Source organism: Muntiacus reevesi, chromosome 2, assembly GCF_963930625.1.
Source record: "Muntiacus reevesi chromosome 2, mMunRee1.1, whole genome shotgun sequence".
NCBI classification, from domain to species: domain Eukaryota; kingdom Metazoa; phylum Chordata; class Mammalia; order Artiodactyla; family Cervidae; genus Muntiacus; species Muntiacus reevesi.
The window spans coordinates 103,409,426-103,420,752 of record NC_089250.1 but is presented as its reverse complement, the minus strand read 5'-3'; the positions used below and the strand labels follow the sequence as shown (position 1 = coordinate 103,420,752).

The following is an 11,327-nucleotide window of genomic DNA, read 5'->3' as shown; positions in this document are numbered from 1 at the left end:
GTTTTCCAGTCCTGTGTCCACTGCTGAGTTTTCCAAATTTGCTGGCATATTGAGTGCAGACTTTGACAGCATCATCTTTTAGGTTTTGAAATAGCTCACCTGGAATTCCATCACCTCCATTAGCTTTGTTCATAGTGATGCTTCCTAAGGCTGACTTGACTTCACACTCTAGGATGTCTGGCTCTTGGTGAGTGATCACACCATTGTGGTTATTTGGGTTGTTAAGTTCTTTTTTGTACATGAATCCTTTCAAATTAACGTTTTCATTTTCTTCAGATATATACCCACATGTGGAATTGCTGAATCATATGATAGTGTCATTTTTAGTTTCTGAGAAAGCTGCATCCTGTTTCCCACAGTGATTTTATCAGTTTACCTTCCCACCAACAGTGTACAAAGATTGCATTTCTCTACATCCTTGCCAGCATTTGTTATTTATGTTCTTTTTAATGATAACCATTCTGACAGATGTTGTGTGGTGTCTCATTGTCATTTTAATTTGCATTTCTCTGATGATTAGAGATTTTGAGCATTTTTCATGAGCCTGTTGGCCATCTGTATCTCTCTTTGTTTTTTATTCTGGAATCTTATTTCCTAATAGTGTGAATATAATTATTTGTTTGCTTTATCCTTATGTATGTGTATACATATGTTGGCCACTTGATGTGAACAACTGACTCATTGGAAAGGAGGAGACTAGGGTGACAGATGAGATGGCTGGATGGCATCACTGATGCAATGGACACAAACCTGGGCAAACTCCAGGAGATGGTGAGGGACAGGGAAGCCTGGTGCGCTGCAGTCCGTGGTATCATGAAGAGTTGGACACAACTTGGTGACTGAGCAGCAACATGTGTATACACATATAATAAGAATATATATATATTACACATGTGCATGCATGCTAAATCTCTTCAGTCATGTCTGACTCTTTGCAACCCTATGGACTGTAGCTCTCCAGGCTCCTCTGTCCATGGCATTATCCAGGCAAGAAAACTGGAGTGGGCTGCCATTCCCTTCTCCAAGGGATCTTCCCAGCAAAGGGATCGAAGCTATGCCTCTTACATCTCCTGCGTCGGAAGGTTCTTAACACTAGCACCACCTGGGAAGCCCATTACACCACACATATATATAAGAATACGAAATGTAGTTTAGAGTTACTTTGCCATTCTTTTTGTCCTAGAGGTTATCTCTCTAGGATTAGAGTAAAAATATGGTCCTTATTTTATTTTTTGTTAGTTTGGGATTTGGATTTATTTGTGGGATATCCAATCAGATGACAGATAATGATCTAGAATTCAGGAAGAGTTCTGACAAAACACAGTCCACTGGAGAAGGGAATGGCAAACCATTTTAGCATTCTTGCCTTGAGAACCTCATGAACAGTATGAAAAAGCAAAATGATATGACACTGAAAGATGAGCTCCCCAGACTGATAGGTGCCCAATATGCTACTGGAGAAGCGTGGAGAAATAGCTACAGAAGGAATGAAGAGACTGAGACAAAGTGGAAACAACGTCCAGGTGTGGATGTGTCTGGTGCTGAAAGTAAAGTCTGGTGCTGTAAAGAACAATACTGCATAGGAACCTGCAATGTTAGGCCCATGAATCAAGGTAAATTGGAAGTGGTCAAACAGGAGATGGAAAGAGTAAACATCAACATTTTAGGAATAAGTGAACTAAAATGGACTGGAATGGGTGAATTTAATTCAGATGACCATTATATCTACTACTGTAGGCAAGAGTCCCTTAGAAGAAATGGAATAATGCTGATAGTCAAAAAAAGTCTGAAATACAGTACTTGGGTGCAGTCTCAAAAACAACAGAATGATCTCTGTTTCCAAGGCAAACCATTCAATATCTTAGTAAACCAAGCTTATGCCCCAACCACTAATGCCAAAAAGCTGAACTTGAGCGGTTCTATGAAGACCCAAATGATCTAGAATTAAGACCAAAAAAGATGTCCTTTTCATCATAGGGGACTGGTATGCAACAGTAGCAAGTCAAGAGATACCTGGAATAATAGTCAAGTTTGGCCTTGGAGTACAGAATGAAGCAGGGCAAAGGCTAACAGAGTTTTGCCAAGATAATACACTGATCATAGCAAACACCCTCTTCCAGCAACACAAGAGACGACTCTAAACATGGACATCACCAGATGGTCAATACAGAAGTCAGATAGATTCTATTCTTTGCAGCTGAAGATGGAGAAGCTCTTTAAAAGTCATCAAAAACAAGATCAGGAGCTGACTGGCTCAGATAATGAACTCTTTATTGCCAAATTCAGAGTTAAATTGAAGAAAGTAGGGAAAACCACTATACCATTCAAGTATGACCTAAATCAAATCCCTTACAACTATACAGTGGAAATGGCAAATAAATTCAAGGGATTATATCTGATAGAGTGCCTGAAGAACTATGGATAGAGGTTTCAGACATTGTATAGGAGGTGGTGATCAAAACCATCCTTAAGAAAAAGAAATGCAAAAAGACAAAATGGTTGTCTGAGGAGGCCTTACAAATAGCTGAGAAAAGAAGAGAAGCAAAAGGCAAGGAGAAAAGGAAAGATATACCCATCTGAATGGAGAGTTCCAAAGAATAGCAACGAGAGATAGGAAAGCCTTCCTAAGTGATCAATGTAAAGAAATAGAAGAAAACAATAGATTGGGAAAGACTAGAGATTTCTTCAAGAAAGTTAGAGACACCAAGGGAACATTTCATGTGAAGATGGGCACAATAAAGGACAGAAATGGTATGAACCTAACAGAAGCAAAAGATATTAAGATGAGGTGGCAAGAATACACAAAAGAATTGTACAAAAGAGATATTAATGACCCAGATAACCATGATGGTGTGATCACTCACCTAGAGCCAGACTTCCTGGAGTGCAAAGTCAAGTGGGCCTTAGGAAGCATCACTATGAACAAAGCTAATGGATGTGATGGAATTCCAGGTGAGCTATTTCAAAACCTAAAAGATGATGCTGTCAAAGTCTGCACTCAGTATGCCAGCAAATTTGGAAAACTCAGCAGTGGACACAGGACTGGAAAACGTCAGTTTTCATTCCATTCCAAAGAAAGGCAATGCCAAACAATGTTCAAACTACCACACAATTGCACTCATCTCACACGCTAGCAAAACAATGGTCAAGTTTTTCCAAGCTAGGAGATCCAACAGTACATGAACTGAGAACTCCCAGATGTTCAAGTTGCATTCAGAAAAGGCAGAGGAACCAGAGATTAAATTGCCAGCATCTGCTGGATCATAGAAAAATCAAGAGAGTTCCAGAAAAACATCTACTTCTGTTTTATTGACTATGCCAAAGCCTTTGACTGTGTGGATTGCAACAAACTGCATAAAATTCTTCAAGAAATGGGAATATCAGACCACCTTACCTGCCTCCTGAGAAGTCTTTTGCAGGTCAAGAAGCAATGGTTACAACCAGCCATGGAACTGGTTTCAGATTGGGAAAGGAGAATGGCAAAGCTGTATATTGTCACCCTTATATACAGACTTCATCATGTGAAATGTTGGGCTGGATGAAGCACAAGCTCGAATCAAAATTGCAGGGAGAAATATCAATAACCTCAGTTATGCAGATGACACCACCCTTAAGGCAGAAAGCAAAGAGAACTAAAGAGCCTCTTGATGAAAGTGAAAGAAAAAGCTGGCTTAAAACTCAACATTCAAAAAAAGAAAATCATGATATCTGGTCCCATCACTTCAAGGCAAATAGATGGGGAAACAATGGAAACAGTGAGAGACTTTATTTTCCTGGGCTCCAAAATCACTGCAGATGATGACTGTAGCCGTGAAATTAAAAGATACTTGCTCCTTGGAAGAACAAGCTATGACCAACCTAGATCACATATTAAAAAGCAGAGACATTAGTTTGCCAACAAAAGTCTAATTTTTTTACAATTTTCTTGTGTAAAGGTACTGTGCTATAAACACTGTTTTGAACCTTGCTTTCTTTTTTCACTATGAAAAATCACTCCACAGTAGCATATAGAGAAAACTTCCTCACTCCTTTTTACAGCTAGGTTGTATTTGTTTGTGTGGATATACCGTACATAGTGTCCCCTTCCTTCCTTTGTTTGTTTCCTCTCCTTTTAAAAGTATTGCTGCAAAGAATTGTCTTGGGCATATATTAGATTTTAAAAATTTTAATAGTTGCTCTCACAGATTTTCTGAAAGATATAATCAATATTTTAAAAAATTGAAGTATAGTTGATTTACAAATGTTATGTTATAATTTTCATTTTGGGGATAGATTTCCAGGAGTGAGATCACTGGGTCAAAGGGTATGTGTATATTGCAAATTTGCCATCTGTAGGAACAACATTTTGCATACCCACACACAATTTATGAGGGTGTCTGATACACTATAGTTTTACTAATGGAGGTTGTTATCTAAATTTTGAATATTTGCCGATCTGCAAGGTGAGAAATTGTATCTCAGGGTAGACTTAATGTGAATTTCTTTGATTATGAACAAAATTGGGCAGCTTTTTATATACTTAAGGGATATTTGCCTATTTTTCCTTGAATGAGAAATTGTTTTAAATTATACGCAACTTTAAGCAATATCTATTTATCCCTTGCTATGAAAGATGAGGAAAGATGAGTATTTGAGTTTTTCCATCTATTTTGATATGTGATTTTACTAGTCTGTCCTCTATCTTTCCTAATGCACTCTCTGTCCATGTATATTGGATGCTCCTAATGTTACTTTTTGCCTTTTCATTTTCATTCAAATCCCAAAGAAAGGCAATGCCAAACGATGTTCAAACTACCACACAATTGCACTCATCTCACATGCTAGCAAAGTAATGCTCAAAATTCTCCAAGCCAGGCTTCAACAGTACCTGAACTGTGAACTTCCAGATGTTCAAGCTGGTTTTAGAAAAGGCAGAGGAACAAGAGATCAAATTGCCAGCATCTGTTGGATCCTAGAAAAAGCAAGAGAGTTCCAGAAAAACATCTGCTTTGTTGACTATGCCAAAGCCTTTGACTGTGTGGATCACAACAAACTGTGGAAAATTCTTAAAGAGATGGAACTCTCAGACCACCTTATCTGCCTCCTGAGAAATCTATATGCAAGTCAAGAAGCAAAAGTTAGTACAGGACATGGAACAATTGACTGGTTCCAAATTGGGAAAAGAGTACATCAGGGCTGTATATTGGCACCCTACTTATTTAACTTATATACAGAGTATGTCATGCGAAACGCCGGACTGGATGAAGCACAAGCTGGAAACAGATTGCTGGGAGAAATATCAATAACCTCAGATATGCAGATGACGCCAACCTTATGGCAGAGAGTGAAGAGGAACTGAAGAGATTCTTGATGAAAATGAAAGAGAAGCGTGAAAACGCTGGCTTAAAGCTCAACATTCAAAAAATGAAGATCATGGCATCTGGTCCCATCACTTCAAGGCAAATAGATGGGGAAACAATGGAAACAGTGAGAGACTTTATTTTCCTGGGCTCCAAAATCACTGCAGATGATGACTGCAGCCATGAAATTAAAAGACGCTTGCTCCTTGGAAGGAAAGTTATGACCTACCTAGACAGCATATTAAAAAGCAGAGGTATTACTTTGCCGACAAAGATCTGTCTAGTCAATGGTGTGGTTTTTCCAGTAGTCATGTATGGATGTGAGAGTTGGACCATAAAGAAAGCTGAGCACCAAAGAATTGATACTTTTGAACTGTGGTGTTGGAGAAGACTCTTGAGAGTCCCTTGGACTACAAGGAGATTTAACCAGTCAATCCTAAAGGAAATCAGTGCTGAATATTTGTTGGAAGGACTGATGTTGAAGCTGAAGCTCCAGTACTCTGGTCACCTGATGTGAAGAACTGACTCATTAGAAAAGACCCTGGTGCTGGGAAAGATTGAAGGGAGAAGGTGTAGGGGATGACAGAGGATGAGATGGTTGAATGGCATCACCGACTCGATGCACATGAGTTTGAGCAATCTACGGGAGTTGGTTATGGATAGGGAAGCCTGGTGTGCTGTGGTCCATGGGGTGGTAAAGAAGCGGACATGACTGAGCAACTCAACTGAACTGAAAATGTTACTTTTATCCTTACAGTGTTTCACTTTTTGTTTTATTTTTTATGTTTATTTATCTATTTGGATACCTTGGATTTTAGTTGCAGCATGTGGGATCTTTGCTGTGCTGCATAGATTCTTACATTGTGGTGAGGGCCCAGTAGTTGAGCTGCCGGGGTTTAGTTGTCCTGTGGCATGTGGGATCTTCTTCCTGTATTGCAAGCCAGATTCTTAACCACTGAACTACTAGGGAAGATCTTGTAGTGTTTTGTTTTTTGCTTCTATTTGTGTTTTGAGTTCTTCTATCTTGTTTTTATTCCCTATGATCTTTTGCCTCTTTTTTGAATTTTGTAACTCTTCTTTGAATTTTTTTTTAAAAGTGAGGACATTTTGTATACACGTGTGTATCTTTGTGTGTGTGTGTGTATTTGAGTCCACATATAACTCTTTCACATGTGAACAAGGTTATGCTCAAAATCCTTCAAGCTAGGCTTCAGCAGTACCTGAACTGAGAACTTACAGGTGTACAAGCTGAGTTTCGAAGAGGCAGAGGAACCAGAGATCAAAATAACAACATGGAAAAAACAAGGGAATTCCAGAAAAACATCTACTACTGCTTCATCGACTATGCTAAAGTCTTTGTGTGGATCACAAACTGTGGGAAGTTCTTAAAGAGAGGGGAGTACCAGACCACCTTGCCTATCTCCTGAGAAACGTGTGTGTGGGTCAAGAAGCAACAGTTAGAACCGGGCATGAAAAAGTTGACTGGTTCCAAATTGGGAAAGGAATACATCAAGCCTGTATGTTGTCACCTGCTTGTTTAACTAATATACAGAGTACATTATGTGAAATGCTGGACTGGTTAAATCACAAGCTGGAATCAAGATTTCTATGAGAAATATCAATAATCTCAGATATGCAGATGATACCACTCTAATGGCAGAAAGTGAAGAGGAACTAAAAAGCCTCTTAATGAGGGTGAAAGAAGAGAGTGATAAAACTGGTTTGAAACTCAATATTAAAAAAGCTAAAGAGAAAAAGGAACACAGAAGAAACACAGAAAAAGAGACACAGAAGTACAGAACAGACTTTTGAACTCTGTGGGAGAAGGTGAGGGTGGGATGTTTCGAAAGAACAGCATGTATATTATCCATGGTGAAACAGATCACCAGCCCAGGTGGGATGCATGAGGCAAGTGCTCGGGCCTGGTGGGCTGGGAGGACCCAGAGGAGTCGGGTGGAGAGGGAGGTGGGAGGGGGGATCGGGACGGGGAATACGTGTAACTCTATGGCTGATTCATATCAATGTATGACAAAACCCACTGAAAAAATAAAAATAAATAAATAAATAAAAAGCTAAGATCATGGCATTTGGTTCCATCACTTCATGGCAAATAGAATGGGAAAAATTGGAAGAAATGACAGATTTTATGTTCTTGGGCCCCAAAACCACTGCAGACAGTGACTACAGCCATGAAAATAGAACATGCTTGCTCCTTGGAAGGAAAGCTATGACAAACCTAGACAGCATACTAAAAAGCAGAGGCATCACTTTGCTGACAAAGGTCCGTATAGTCAAAGCTATAGTTTTTCTGGTAGTCATTTACAGATGTGAGAGTTGGATCATAAAGAAGATTGAGTGCTGAAGAACTGATGGTTTTCAAATTGTGGCACTGGAGAAGACTCTTGAGAGTCCCTTGGACTGCAAGGAGATCACATCAGTCAGCCATAAAGGAAATCAACCCTGAATATTCATTGGAAGGTCTGTTGCTCAACTGAAGCTGCAATACTTTGGCCACCTGATATGAAGAGCCAACTCACTGGAAAAGACTCTAATTCTGGAAAAGATTGAAGGCAAATAGAGAAGGGGGCAATGGAGGATGAGATGATTAGATAGCATCAATAGACAAGAATTTGCGCAGATTCCAGGAGACAGTGGAGGGCAGAGGAGCCTGGTGTGCTGCAGTCCATGAGGTTGCAAAGAGTTGGACATGACTTAGCAACTGAAAAACAGCAACAAATAACTATTTCACCGAGTTCTTCCTCTGTTTCCTTCATTAATCCTTATTTATATGCGTTTTTTTGGTTCTCTCCTCTTTTCTTTCTCTCTCTCGTTCTTTCTTTCATTTATTTGTAAGTTGGGATAATGACAAGTTTCCTTGAAGACAGAGGTTTAATTTTGGGTTTTCCTGTCTTCCCTCAGTTTTGATGGGAGGAAGTGACATAAACATGTCTCTATTCTGCCATATATTATAATAAATCCTAGGAGATGGTAGGATGATGATGATTTTCTTAGAGATCTGCATAGGGTGCAGAGTAAAGCATTGCTTACTTCCTCTATGAGCGTGTTTGCTCTTATGTGTGTGTGTGTGTGTGTGTGTGTGTGTTTATTAAGATGTAAAGAAGATTGTTTGAGCTGAGGTTGGGAAAATGAGCAAGCATTTACTGAGTGGATATTAGGAAGATTATTTCAGACAAAGAGTACAGAATGAATAGAAATTTAGGGCCATGAAAGAATATGGTCCATTTAGAGAACTTCAAGTTTTTAACATGGATGGAGTACAGGGAGGCAGTGGGTCAAAGAAAAAGAAAAAACTGGAGAGATAGGGAAGACCAAATTGCCTCGAGTCTTTCAGTGGAGCCTAAAGGGCTGTATAATCAAGGCTATGGTTTTTCTAGTAGTCCTGTATGGATGTGAGAGTTGGACTATAAAGAAAGCTGAGCACCGAAGAATTGATGCTTTTGAACTGTGTTGTTGGAGAAGACTCTTGAGAGTCCCTTGGACTTCAAGGAGATCCAACCAGTCCATCCTAAAGGAGATCAGTCCTGGGTGTTCATTAGAAGGACTGATGTTGAAGCTGAAACTCCAATACTTTGGCCACCTGATACAAAGAACTGACTCATTGGAAAAGGCCCTGATGCTGGGAAAGATTGGGGGCAGTAGGAGAAGGGGACAACAGAGGATGAGGTGGTTGGATGGCATCACTGACTCAATGGACATGAGTTTGGATGGACTCCGGGAGTTGGTGATGGACAGGGAGGCCTGGCATGCTGCGGTTCATGGGGTCGCAAAGAGTCGGACACAACTGAGTGACTGAACTGAATTGAACTGAACTGAAACTCTATTGTGTTCAGAAGAAGAATGTGTGACAGTTGACAGTTTTAATCAGGGGATTGTACATCTTATTTTACATTAAAGAGATCACTTTGGGAATAGTTTGGAGGGTGAATTGGAGGTTGTGAAAAACTAGAAGGGAGATCAGTTAGGGTATCATTGGAAAGTCTAAGTAAGCCTAACCATGGTTTGAACTAAGGAAGTACCAATACAAATAGAGAAGAAATGGCCAATATAAGAAGAGTTAAGGGAATAGAAGTTATGTAATTTTTCCGCTAATCTGATGTGAAGAGAGAGGCAAAGTGAAAGAAAATATTTGGAGGTGACCTTCAAATTACTGGGTTGAATGCAAGTTCCCATTATGTGATGATGTAATTAATCCAGATCAGAACTGAAGATGGTGGTAACAGGTTTTGAGGACAAGATCATGGAGTTCAGTTTTGAGGTGCCTGTGAGATAGCTCAGTGGGTAGTGGATTAGGGGCTCTAAAGCTTAGGTGAGAGGTCTGGACTGTTGAATCAGAGGTTCTAAGTTGAATTGAAACTCCAGGATGATATTGTTCTGAAAGAACAATGTAATGTGAGCAATGAATAGGATGTAAGGGGTGGAACCTGCGGTAAGACCTGTAGTTAACAGGAGTTAGCAGATAAGGAGGGCTTCCCAGGTGACACTCCTGCCAATGCAGATGTAAGACGCAGGTTCGATCCCTAGGTCAGGAAGATTACCTGGAGGAGGGCATGACTACCCACTCCAGTATTCTTGCCTGGAGAATCCCATGGACAGAAGAACCTGGCGGGCTACGGTCTATGGGGTCACACGGAGTCAGGCATGACTGAAGCGACTTAGAATACACACACACACATGTAGATGAGGAAGAGCTAGCAAAAGACACTGGGGAAGAATGGTCAGAAGGAATTCAGAGGGGGAAGTCTTTTATTTACTATAGAAAAAATACTATGTGGGATTAGAAGTAGTTAAATATGGCTAACAGGTATATAGTCAGAGTTCTTGGAGAAAATTTTAAAAAGTTATGGTAAAATGGTGGGCTTGGATGGTTAGACTGACGATTCTGGCACAGGCTTTTCTTTTTTTTGCCTCAAAAAGTGACATTTGTTCTAAGAGTCAAAGATAAAGAAAAATGGCAAGATGTCCATCCCTTGGTTCCCTTCTCTTCTCACTTCTGCTGTTCCTTGGCCCCCTCCAAGGTTTGTGAAGTCAGCAACATTAAGGGGCATCTTCTCAGTGGAGGTGCTGTAGAAGGTCTCGATGTCTCAAAGAGTCCTCTTGTCTTCTTCTCTCACCATGTTAATGGCCATAATCTTATGGCCGAAACATCCACAATGAGGAATTCTGTGGATGTAGTTTTTTCTATTGGTGGGGAAGTCATAGTTGATGACTAAGGAAACTTGTTGTACATCGGTGCCTCTGGCCTATGTCAAGAAAGAAAGGAACTTCAGTGTGTGAATGAGAAAGCAGAAGTCTATCCAGAATTAAGTATATGTGTTCACAGGCAAAGGAAAGCAAAGGAAATAAACATCCCCTTCCCTCAGAAACCCGAGGTTTGCCAGATTTTATTCCAAGTTGCTACTTTCCTAAAGAAGGGCACTAGTAGGAAGAGGGAATAACCTTGGAGCAGACTTCTTTTTTTAAATTAATTTTTATTGGAGTATAGTTGCTTTACCACTATGTATGTGTCAGTTTCTGCCGTATATAGCAAACTGAATCAACTATACATATACATATGTTCCCCCCCCCCCACCCTTTTTAAAAAATTTCTTTCCCATTTAGGTCACCACAGAGCTGAGTTCCCTGTGCTATACAGTAGGCTATCATTAGTTATCTAATATTTTACACACAGTAGCATATATATGTCAATCCCGTTCTCACACCATTCCACCCCTCTTCCCACCTTAGTATCCATGCGTCCATTCTCTATGTCAGTGTCTGTATTTCTTCTTTACAAATAAGTTCGTCTGTATCATTTTCTAGATTCTACATAAAAGCAATATTATATGATATTTGTTTTTGTCTGTCTGACTCACTTCACTCTGTATGACAGTCTCTAGGTCTATCCAAGTCTCTGCAAAGTGCACAATTTTGTTACTTTTTATGGCCCGTAACATTCCATTGTATATGTACCACATCTTCATATCCATT

General features: G+C 39.9%; 1 non-coding gene across 1 annotated transcript; it reads right to left on the bottom strand.

The window, feature by feature from the left end:
• Positions 1-10,668: 10,668 nt before the first annotated feature.
• On the bottom strand, positions 10,669-10,803 carry LOC136162242 (small nucleolar RNA SNORA67). The gene has a single exon (XR_010662051.1). It is a non-coding gene; the product is annotated as a small nucleolar RNA SNORA67 (small nucleolar RNA).
• Between the last annotated feature and the right edge of the window lie 524 nt (positions 10,804-11,327).